Source organism: Vicugna pacos, chromosome 24 (assembly GCF_048564905.1).
Source record: "Vicugna pacos chromosome 24, VicPac4, whole genome shotgun sequence".
NCBI lineage: Eukaryota > Metazoa > Chordata > Mammalia > Artiodactyla > Camelidae > Vicugna > Vicugna pacos.
In genome coordinates this window covers 11,423,614-11,435,777 of record NC_133010.1, presented here as the reverse complement: position 1 = coordinate 11,435,777, position 12,164 = coordinate 11,423,614, and the positions used below count along the sequence as shown (strand labels likewise).

The 12,164-nt window shown below is 49.5% G+C and overlaps 1 long non-coding RNA gene across 1 annotated transcript in view; it reads left to right on the top strand.

Moving 5' to 3' along the window:
- Window positions 1–155: 155 nt before the first annotated feature.
- The window catches only part of LOC140688994 (uncharacterized), a 47,456-nt gene continuing 35,447 nt past the window's right edge, over window positions 156–12,164 (top strand). The window contains exons 1-2 of the long non-coding RNA XR_012063841.1: window positions 156–358; window positions 6,971–7,048. This is a non-coding gene — a long non-coding RNA (uncharacterized lncRNA). The remainder of the gene's footprint in view (window positions 359–6,970; window positions 7,049–12,164) is intronic.

The following is a 12,164-nucleotide window of genomic DNA, read 5'->3' as shown; positions in this document are numbered from 1 at the left end:
TGATGGACTTGAGGGGTTCTTAACTTTTTAGGGGTCACAGACCCCTTCGTGCATGTAAGCCCCTCCAAGTGTACAGGCATAGACAAAATCTTACATACAGATATCAGCAGTTCACAGATGTGGTAAAACCCGTTTATGAACTTCAGTGGAACACCCCTCCGCCTTGTTACTTGCCACATACTACTCCATACTTCTTCAAACCTTTATGACGCAGATTACAGGATCTACATGATGTAATTAGTTGTGTAATTTCTTTTTTGGCTTCTGCTAGAAAGTAGGCTCTGTAAGGGAAAGGCCAGATGTGTTTTGCTCACCTTCTTTCCCAGGTCACAAGTACCTTGTAAGATGTTGGTACATTGTAAGTATTTTTTAAATGAAGTAATTTTAAAAACTGGATGAACCCTTGCAGTAACTGGTTGAAGCTGCTGTGTTCTGATAGAGGAAAGTGGTGTTTATGAATCAGGGTATATGAAGGAAATAGACTGCAGAATGACTCAAAGGTCATCATCCTCCCTCCTCTTCTAAAAGAACACTCTTCCTTCAGGGCTTTCCATCTCAGTAAATGCCACCGTTATCCACCAGTTATTCAAACCGGAAACCTGGGAGTCATTCTGGACTCCTCCCTTCTGTCCACCTGTGCACTGTAACCCCACTCCAGCCACCCCCATCCCTCTCTAGGACCCCTCCATTGCTTTTTTATCTCCCTGCTTCCATCTTTGGTCCCTCCAGCCCAGTTCCCACATGCAATTCCACATGACCTCTTCAACAATACGGATGTGCACATTTAGATCATCTACTTGAAACCCTTCATGGGTTTCCCATGGTCCCTAGAATGAAGTCAGATGTCCATAAGATGGATGTAAAGGCCTTCAGGGAGCTGTCCATCTCTCCAGCCTTGCCTGTCACCCAGCCGTCTGCACTCCAGTCCAGTTTTCACTTTTGTCAGTTCCCCCAACCATCTGTGTTCCCTCCTCCCTCAGGGCCTTCATTCATGCTGCACAGGCTTCTGCCTGGGAGCTGCTTGTCTCCCCACACCACCCTCTGGTCTCATTTTTTTTCCACCCACCCTTCCTGTCTTGGCTGACATGCTATTATATTTAGCCTTCCCCATCAGTCTGGTTTGGTTAAAACCCCTTGTTCCGTGTTCTCATCAGTCTTAGTCATCCAGTAGCTAGTGAGAGGTTGTAATATGCCAAGCCCTGAGGATGGAGACAAGAGCAAACAAAACAGAATAGTCCCTGCTCTCAGGAAGCCCCCAGTCTAGCAGGGAAAGAGGAACATTAGATTTCTTCTCCTCTGGACAGAGACTCTCTGTGGGCAGTTGCCAGGGTCATCAAGGGTTGAGTGGCAGAACACCAACAGATGATTAGCAACAAGGAAAGTGAGAGGCATGCGGGAGGATGTCCACTCAAGGGAGCAGAAGTTCTGGGCTGGGGAGAAACCTGTTCCATGGCCACCTTGGCAGCCATCACCACACAGCTTGAGCCCATGCGGGGGCCCCACGCACTCGGTTGCAGGGGTAGCTCACGTGCTCCCATGCCTACTGCTAGAGATAAGTGAGTGCTGATGACCTGTGTTCTGCTAGCTTCCGCGTGGAGGCAGGGCCTAAGCCTTCCCTAAGTCCCTTCCCCAGTTGTTCCTAAGAACTTGCAGGGCGTGTCTGTGGCAGTACGGGGCCTCTCTCTGTACTTCCTCCCCAGCCTCCTCGCTGGTACCTCCTGCTCCTGTGTCCCTCACCAAGTGCCACACTTCCCGTGGTGAAAGCGAATGCTGACGCCCTCACTGTGGCTGCCAATTAAGCAGCTTTAGCTAGAGTCTTGATCCCAGTTAAGACATAATGATTAAGAATAAATACAGTTGACCTTGAACAACACAAATTTGCATGGTGTAGGTCCACTTATTCAAGGATCTTTTTTTGATAAATACATCTGTATGGTACTGTATAGTCCCCCAGTGGTTGAATCTACGAATGCGGAACCGTATATCCAGAGGGCTGACTATAAAGTTATATGAAGATTTTCAGTTGCACAGGGTGGGCCCCACAACCCCCGTGTTGTTCAAGAGTCAGCTGTAACGTGCTTGTCAAATGACCCCACATCGTCTGAACTGTAAAGTATCTATCGTGTCAAAAATCTCAGGAAACACAGTGCATATTGGGATCATGCCATCAGCTGGAAGACACGCCGCCCCTCTTCTCTTGGAAACTTGTGTGAAGTGTGATGGTTGTTGCTCACTGTATAAACAGTGGCTGCTCCAGTTGGCATGGGACTCCTTGGTGATGCGGAGAGACATTGAAGCTGTAGTCAAGACCCTCAGGATCCCCAGCTCCCAGCCCCCGAGAGAGGAGTAGAGCCTGCAGTGCGTGTCCCGAACTGTGGGGCTGCGCGACCCGGAATAGCCCCACTGTAACCAGAAGCTGATGGAGGGAGCCCAGAGATGGTCACGGTCCTGTCTGGACTTGTTCTTTGGATATCACCTCTCAGGAACCTTCTCTGATCTCCATTCCTCCCTTAAAACCAACTGAGACGTCCCTCAAGGAGGTGTGCTTGGTGGCCTGTTTCCTCCATCACAGGACAAACTACAGTGTGTGAATTGTAGGCTCACTTGGGCAGAGACAGGTTTTATTTTGTCACGATTTTCAGAGCCTTGCAGGCCCTCATTGGTGCTCTGCTGACTGCCTCGTTACTGAAACTGTTAATCGTCTAGAAGGAGAGAACACAGGTCAGTGGAGGGTGGGAAGGGGTCTCTGTTACCACAGTTGCTTATTTTTCACCTGACAGATGCATGGAAATATTTAACGGCAGAAAAGAGAGAGTGACTGAAAATAGGCTTGACCCTAACATTTGCAGGGTCCGGGGCAAGAATATAAATGGAAGCCTACTTAACCACGTGTCTGGATATTTAAATGTACAAATCAAGCTAATAAACCGTAGAATAGAGTATGTCCTATCTTCTGCCTCGGCAAACATACCTTCATAACTGAGAAGGCCAAAGCCGGATTTAGGGTTCTCAGATTCCATGGAGTTCTGCTGCAGGGGTGGTAGCCTGAGGACAGCCTGGCCCGGGGACAGCTGTGCCAGCGCCTAGCCCCTCCCTTTCACTCCTTACTCCACTGGGCGTCATGAGGTGACAGTGTGCACGTGGGTGAAACCCCAACCCACGCATCCAACTTGCCTGTCTTCTCCCCAGCCCTCCCCAGCAACCTTCACCTGGCCACACCTGGGCCTGCGGCTGTACATGTGAACCTCAGGGATGAGGCCCACAGAGGCCCTGGAGGCATGCGTGGGGCCATCTGGGCAGGAGATTCTGGGGTCCCCAGTACCCAGGACATGTTTAAGAGGGGGAAAGGCAGGAAGGTGAGGACCTGGGTGGGCACGTGTCCCCGCCTCCAGACTCCTTGCTGGGTGCAGAAGGGCACGACCAGGAGATGGCCCTCTTGTGCAGGGTGGAGGGTGGGGCCAGAGGACTGGGACAGGTCACAGGAAAGTTTGGAAAACAGTATCATGAGAAAGGGCTTAAAAAGAAGCTCTCAAAGAGACTGGCGGTGCCGTGGGCCCACCATGGCTGCCGCATACACGTGGGCAGGCTGCGCACAGCTCAGCTCCGGGCTGCACATTTTACATCGACTCCCTGCAAAGGCAACCCCTCCAGGGGCGTTGCCCCTCTGGGTCCCAGGCTCCTGCAGTTTCCTCTCTGAGTTTTGACCTCAACAGTGATTTTTGCTTTGTAAAGTCTGAATGAGAGAAAATAGTTTTAAGGTCCCTTTTGCTTACTAGAATTACTTCTTAAACCCATGCCTGTTACATAAACACTAATTTAACATTACAGATATGACGCCAAAATGCTGACAAAGGTCTTCCCAAATAGTGGGGTACTTCCCTTTCATTCTGAGAGCCAGGATCACGCTCCTCATTTTTTACCCCGGGGAACCGCCTCTGAGCACTAGTCCTCCCTCCACTATTAACAGAGGCCCCACCCATTACTTAAAATGAATGATTATTTTTAACACTTACTCTTTGTGCATATCATAGGGAAAGAATAATGTAATTACTATAATTCTGTCGTCTTAGATTCCTCCCTATTTTGCTCTCTGAAGACCTCAAATTTGCTAATCCCCAGGCTGTGACAACACCTGCCTTCTTAAATTGTCAACCTTCTTTGATTTCCAACCCCCTCCCGTTTCATGGTTCCTAATTCTGCTGCTACGTTGTTGACCTTTGTTTGTTTTATTCACACGTGATGTGTTTCTGTCAGCTGTGCTTGCACTTTTAGATAGTACAGAAGAAGGTCACTCTGAAAGCTTTGGAGACAGTTGGCTGTGGGATAAAACAGTGAGGAGATGGAGGCTCAGAGATACTCATTTCCTGAGCTTGCAAAGAAATCCTCAAAAGACTCTGAGAAGCTGAGGCCTCCTCCCAGGTGCCCGTCATTTCACGTCCTCGCAAGACATTGCTGCTCCTGCCCCAAGGCAGGTGAACCGACCAGTTCAGCTCCCACAGCATGCGCAGCCCTGAGAACAGGGCAGGGCCAGAAGTGGGGCTGGCCAGCCAAGGGCAGGAAACCCATTCTGGGTAAAGGGGTAGTGTCAGCCAGCTTCCTCCTCGGTGGAGCACTGGAGAGGCCCAGAGCCCCGTGGGGCACAGAAACCCCGACCCATCTTGTCCACGGGGGCCTGGCTTCCTGATGAGGCAACCCCTGCCTTTGGAAAAGCAGGAAATGGAATGCGAGATTGCGCTGACCATTTTTTAGAGAACTATTCATTTTGTAAAGTCTCAAACTACTTATGATGCCCTATGACTGATCTCATTATCTTTTCTGCTAACTCTTCCTGGGGCACTTGAGTGTTGAGTGGGTTCTGACCGAGTCCAGCTGCCCTGGCCTCCATCTCACTTCTCTCCTAGCTCTTGGAGGGCCCTACCCACCCCTCCCCGAGCTCCTGCCGTGGCTCCTTGAGCCCATCCCGGGACTTGGCTGCCCAGTGGCTTCTGGCCTCTTGCCTTAGCTTGTGTTCACTTATAGCAACTCTCTGTCCCTGTTGGGGAGCAATTTCTGAGATGATCTATTTGGTTCCCCATTTACTTGCACTAAGGATCTGAACCTTTTGGAAGGATTGGAAATCATCAGTGTGGATTGAACATCTGAGCGTCTGTACTCCGCTCTAAGACAAGGAACATTACATGAGTGCTAGCTGGTGTGTAGGGTGTTTTCCTCTATACCTAATGGCCCTGCACCAGCGTGCACTTGGAGTTCTTGCCTTCTGATTTTCATTTTTGCCATTAATGAGTTGGCTTTAGACATCTCTCCTAGCTCATTCATATACTTCGCAGATTTTCTTTTCTTAATATGCTTATGGACTGAAGTGACAGATCCCCAGAGGTGTTAGAAGTGTGTCTAAAATCATCACAGATGCCTGAGTGAGGCCCTGGGGTGGAGAGGGTGAGCATTCAGAGACCAGGGACATGCGCTTCAGTGTATGGACTTTGGGAGACTTTAATTTGGAAGATCAAGATTTTTTTTTTAAGATCTTGTAACTCTTTTGGGCTTCAATTTCCTTATCTCCAAAGTAAGTTACCAGTCTTATTTACCTGAGTTCTTAGAGATGTTTTAAAAATAAAAGTTTGTATTAAAGTATAACTCACATATAAAAAGTAGACAAATCACAAGTGTACAGTCAGATGAATCTTTACAAAGTAAATACTTGCTAATCCAGGTCAAGAAATAAAACATCATCAGTGTCTTGAAAGCCCATGGTTTATGCCCATTGCCAATCTCCTCTACTCCCCTATGCCCTCTGAAGGAAGTCTTTATAAATGAAGTTCTGCACACCATATTTCTTTTGGGTCTCTCTTTTTGATGAGATTCATCTCTGAGTCATGTAGCAGTGTTCTGTTTTCATCACTGTATAGTTTTCCCTTCTGAGATTCCCACCACAATGTATCCGTTCTTCTGCTGGACATTTGGGTGATTTCCAGGGTTTGGGGATGCTGTTGAATTAAGAAGCTGTGCGTTGTAAGTATCTTCTGGTGCACTCATGTACACATTTCTGTGGGCAATACCAAGAATGGAATTGCTGGATGATAGGCTATGCCAACAGCTGTAAGAGATTGTACCAATCACCTTCCCACCAGCAGCAAATAAGATGGTCAAGGAATGTTTCATTAATCTTTATCACGAATAAGTGTGTTTGCCAAATAAATGCCCCTAGTAAGAGGAGAAGCAGCGGAGTGTGGCAGAAAGCACACGAAAGGGAGACCTCCAGTGAAGCATAAAATCCTTCTGGACCATGAAGTCCTCATACCTGAAGCAGAGCTGATCTCGAAGACCACTTTCATCTCTAAGACTCTGAGGAGAATCATTTGGTGATTCTCATGAGAAGTGCTTGGTTCATCCGGTGTCTCCCTGTGCCGGGCCCAGGACCAGCTCTGGGTGGACGTTGAACAGCAGACGTGTCCATACGGGCCATGGGTGTGCTGCCTCAGGAGCAGAGCTTGGACTGCAGCAAGGACGCTGACGGCTGAAGGGCTTAGGAGGGGCTGCTGGGAAGTGAGCAGGAAGCATTTGCAAGAAGGGAAAGATCTGAGGCCAAAAAGAGCCGCAGGCGTGGCAGTGCTTGGGCCACTGCGGGCGAGTCACCAGACTGCTTGGCCACACACGCCACCACCTCTACGCCCAGAGTCTGGGCGGGGCCTGGGGGTGGAGGGAGGCCGTGGCTGTGCTTGGACCCAAGTCTCAAGAGGGACTCGGAGAATGAGAATCTGTTATTTTCAGCTTCTGTAGAGGGAAGGGGGCCCCAGGCTCAGGAAGGGGTTCAGACATTGGACCACTAGGGCCATGGGTACTGATGAAAAGAGCTGAAGCAATTTTGGTTGTCATCCTTCCTGGGTGTTTTTTTGGGGGGGGGGTTGTTTTTTAAATCACAACTAAAGAGGATCCAAACACTCTAGTGCCTCATTGTTTTCTCCTGTTAAAGCTCCCAGGAGCCACATCTTGGAGCCACCCACAACCGGCTCATGTTCAGAAGTGACCCAGCTTCTCCAAACCACGCAAGGTATGCAGGACTGGCCGGGCCGAGGGGTGGATGGATCAAGGCCCCGCAGCTCCCACTGTGGGCAGGGTGAGTGTGTGTTCCCAGACCTGGGGCACAATGGTTCGTGATTCTGCAATGAAAGGACTGTCTCCATACAAAGACCCGAGCAGGTACTACTCACTCTGAGAGGAATGGAAATCCGCTTCCTCCCGCCTGCCCTGATGCACACGTTCCGTGAGCGCAGTGTGTCTCCCTCTTTAACCCCCAGCCCTCCTGGCCACTCCTCTGTGGCTGGCCAGACCTGCTGGCTTTTATTCACATCGCTGAGTCCTCCTCGCCGGGCCACTTACGGACCACGAAACAACCACATCTGCCCTTCCTCTCCCTGGCATCACCTCCCCCCTCATGGTGCCTCCTCTGACAAAGTTGCCTCATCCTCTCCTGAGGGCCCTCCTTCCAGCCCCCTCTGCAGGCAAGCAGTCAGTCAACTCAGTCTGAGAGGAGGGCACTCGGTCCCCGAAGAACATGACCGGAAATATCTCATGGGCGTGCGCTCCAGCCCTCACCACGCTCCGGGCGAGTCACTTTGGGCACTGCCTTCGTCCTGAGGCTCTTTCAAAAAGCAGAGACTCCCAGAAGAGGTCAAGTGTTGAGTCACCACCCCTGGTGTCCCACTGCGGGTTGTTTTCGTCAGATCACTTTCCTCTGAACTAGGAGGAGCCTAGGGGTGGGGAGAGCTCCTCAAGGTCAGCGAAGATTGCTGAGCAGTAAGGGGGAGACTGGCTGACAGATCTGTTCCAGGGCTCCCGAGGCCCCATCCCTTCTTCCCACCAGCCGCCCTGCCCCTCCATTGCAGCCCTCCTCTGCCCCGCCCAGGAGAAGAAGAGGTGCGGGCCCCAGCTGGGTGCCCGCAGAGCCTGCTCCGCTCTGGGCTTGGTCCCGCTACAGGTCAGCAGGTGCCGGCCCGCACCTCTAGCCCTGTCTTGAGCCCCTCCTCCACACCTCCTCCAGTCCCGCACCTCACACCTACCTGCCTGCGTGCTCAGCAGGTCACATCGCTCTGCTCGCCACTCAGCACGAGTAGCAAAACCAGATGCTGAAATGAGCCTTTGCAGTGTACACATACACTTATTGCATTTAGTCTTCCCGACAGATTGGCAGTGGGTTGCTATTATGCCAATTCCATCACTTAGGAAACAGAAATTTCAAGAGAATTGAAAATAAAATGAAATAGTGTCCAAGGGTTGGGGAGGGGAGGGTCTCACAGCTACATAGTGATCAAGCTGGTTTGAGTCAGCAACTTATCAGATGTCTGGTCGTGTGCTGGAGGACATCAGAGGCATTCCTGGAGGACCTGGCCCCTCTCCCAGCATCAGGCCCGAGCCACTCAAAGCTCTGATCCTTCTTTTTTGCTTATCGTACCAGCCAGAATCGCCAGGGCAATGTTGAACAGAGGGGATGAGAGCAGACGTCCTGTCTTTTTCCTGATCACAGAGGGAAGCATTCGTCTTTGATCCTGAAGTCTGATGTTAGCTGTGGGCTTCTCATAGGTGCCGTTTCTCAGTTGAGGAAGTCGCCTTCTATTTGCTGAGAGTTTTTAATCAGAAGAGGAAGTAAGGTTTTGTCGGATGCTTGTTCCACATCTGTTAAGGTCATCATATAGTTTTCTTTTTAATCTGTTAATATGAAGAATTAGACTAAGTACTTTTTGAACGTTAGACCAATCCTGAATTCCTGGGTTAAGTCCTACTTGGTTAGAATGTATTATCCTTTTAGTATAATGTGGGATTTGATTTGATACAATTTTGTTAAGAATTTTTGCATCTATGTTATGATTAGCCTGTAGTTTTTCTTGTGGCGTCTTCACCTCATTTTGGTATTAGGGTAATACCAGCCTCTCACATTGGATTTAGAGGTATTCCCTCCTCCTCAGTTTTCTGGAACATTTTGTCTGTTATTTATTCCATAAATGTTTCGTTGAATTCACCAGTGAAGGGCTATTTTGAGTCTCCTTGGTTGCGATTTAAAAAAAAATCATAAACCAGGAAATGTCAACAATGAGCAATCCCGACTGCTGCTGTGAACACCGGCATCCTCACCAGCCGCAGACCGGGCCATTATCGTGTGTCATCCCTGCCGGCTCCCAGGGAGAACGAGGCCGGCATCTGAACGATGCTCTAGCAGTACCTTGTGGGGCTGAATTCACGAAGAGCTGCTTTTTCATTTGACGCAAACATCTCAGAAAACAATGGCTTCTGAGAATTAGTACTAACTCTTCCAGACCCTGACCCCCCACCTGCCTCGCGCAGGACCCTAGCGCTGTCAGTTTGCACTCCTTCCTCTGCACCTGTGGCCGTGCTGCCCCCACCCCTCGAGGGGCACATTCTCTTTCTTGCACTGTTCACATTCTTTCCATCCTTCCAGGCCCAGCTGGCATCTGTCTTGACTTCCCTAAGAATCCGTCAAGAATCTGAACTCCTGTCACCCTGACAGCCGAACTGCACAATTAAGCCCTTTGCTAAGTTCTGCCTTGTGTTATTTTCTCGTTGATTCTTCTACACGTTTCTCTCTAACTAGATTATAAATTGCTGGTATGATATTGCCGCACACACCTGATGTAAGGTTGACTGATTTAATGCCCAGCATATGGCAGAAGAATGTCTACCTTCACGATGTCTGCTTATTCAGGGATGGTTCTAGAAAACAAACATGAGGGGGAACATCTTTTCATGTACAACTTTCTCTCATAAATGACTGCACGTGTTATCTATGTCACGTCTGTGTATCTCCTAAAACATTACTGGGTTTTCCTATTGGCAAAATGACCTGATTTTTTTTTAAATGAAAACTCTAAAAGCATATATGACAGAAGTTAGAATCTCCTAATATCTGAAGCATCTTGCCCTCCATTTCATTACACTCTACCATGAGGTGGAGAGCGCAGTTCTCATGCTCACGTTTGACAAGGCCCGTCTAACCAGCCCTGGCATGGTCCGGCTTCCTCTGTGCGTGGCCTCACCGCTCACTCCTTGGCCCCATGCTGTTCCATGCCTCAGGCCTCATGCTGTGCCCTTGGCCTGGCAACCCACCAGGGTCTATTTCAGATACATCTTCGAGTAAATACTATCCACTCCCACCCCCAAGCAGAATCAATTGCTCAAACGTACGTTTCTAAAACCACATTTTTATTTGTCTCATCACATTCTATTTGTAAAAATCTTTAGAACTCATTAATAAAACTCATTAATAAAATATGCCTTCATTTCAAAAATAAATAGTGAGGTTGACAGTCATTTCCATCATTGGAGAGTTTGTCAGTATTTCCAAAGGCACTGAGCATTGATTCTCATGGACCCAACCCAAGCTGTTAGCAATTGTTAAAATAAGCACGTTTGCCACCAAAACCCAGGAAGTCTTTAAATATCATCTAGCTGTTTTCCAGTTCCCCATTCTTCTGATCCTTGTTTCTCCGTGTGTATAATCTCCAGTGTCTCTTTCTGTCTGCTCGTGGCTCTGTCTTGGCCTGCGTCTCTCGGCTGTTGTTTTCTCTTCCCTTTTCCTGCCTTTCTTTGTTGCCTTCCTAATTCTTTTACTGTTTTTGGAACTTGGGCTGGCTCTGCGTTAGGTCACACCAGGTCCTGGCAATCAGGAGTCGAAAAGGACAGTGACTCTCAGAAACATTTTTAGCCTCGGAGCCCAGCCCCGGTGAGGGCACTGGGGTAGGCACCACATTTTTACCTCTTGCCCCAGAGAAATCCAGCACAACCGCTGGAGAAATCTTGTACAACCAGGTGCCTGCGTAGTTACCCCTTCTTATCTAATCCCTGGAGACCAACTGTTAACCTGAGACTAGTACACAGCAAGTGCCTTGAACCCCCTGATCCTGAGAGTCAGAGCCACTCAGCTCTCACACAGCCCCAGCTTCAGTGGGTGCCCAGATCACAGTGCTGGTTAACTGACGCTTTGTTCATGTGAATCTTACGTGATTGTATTTTTGTTCCCGTTAGATAGAAATTCATCTTGAGAGAAAATAACACTTCAGCGTTGAAAGTCCAGTGCTGCATCTTTGCAACTGTTCAGCTTACCATCCACTCAGGCTGCTTTTCAGTTTTTCTTTAGGTGTTACCCCCTCTATATTTCACATCCCGAATAAGTGCATCTAAAATTGGAAAACACACCTTCCTCTGACAGACGATCTTCCAGGTCTGTCTTCTGCTCTTCTTCCTCCTGCTCCCTGCCCCGGGGGCTGACAGGGATCCAGGGCAGACCCAGGGCTCCCTGGCCCACGGGGAGCCCCAGCAGGAGAGGGCGGGGAGAGTGCTGTCAGGATGTTGGTCCCCCTTGCTCCCTCTGGGCGGAGTCCCTGCTCCCAACCGGAGGACCCAGGTCCTCTCCAGGAAGCCTTCTCCGTGAGGCTTTCTCCTTCCATAACAGCCCCTGAGCTGCACCCCACCTTCTGGTTTCCTGACACCCAGCCACACCCCTCTAAACTCTTCCTTCAGTGAACCCTCCAGGAATTTCCCCCCCTCAAGGGTGCCATTGGTTTCCTGCCGATAGACTGTGAGAAGTGTTTGAAGTCCTCATTCAGAGGAAATGGCAGGTTGACAGTGTCACACCACGTTCGGGTAGACGCCTAGACGTAACCTCCTGACAAAGGAGAGTGCCCGACCCAGATGGGAGCCTGGATGAGAAACCCTTTGATTTCACTGAAGACAGTTGCATCTCAACGTATCATCTCTTTAACCAGCCATCCTGTAATGACCGTAACGCAGTGTTCTATTGCTGCAGATCCTGTGCTGGGACTGATTAATGACTTAGATTGCACAATTACTAGGCCAGGAGTACATGCTATAGAAGTTGTTTTGAAACGTGCTTTCGATCACACGTGGAATTTGGAATCATGGCACTCTTAAACTCTTTCCCAGCTTCTCCATGTAAGGGGAAGTCACGTTGTGATTTTATGCCACCCGTATAAACAACTCCATTGCACTTTGCTCAGCTGGTTGGTGAAGTTTAGGGGGAGCTAGGATTTAGCCTGAGAACCGCGCCTGCAAAGTCCCGGCTGCTCTGTGTCCTGAGGACATCCTGCATGCCAGGCCCTGTGCCCAGCGTGCAGAGCCCCATCCGTCCGCAGCTC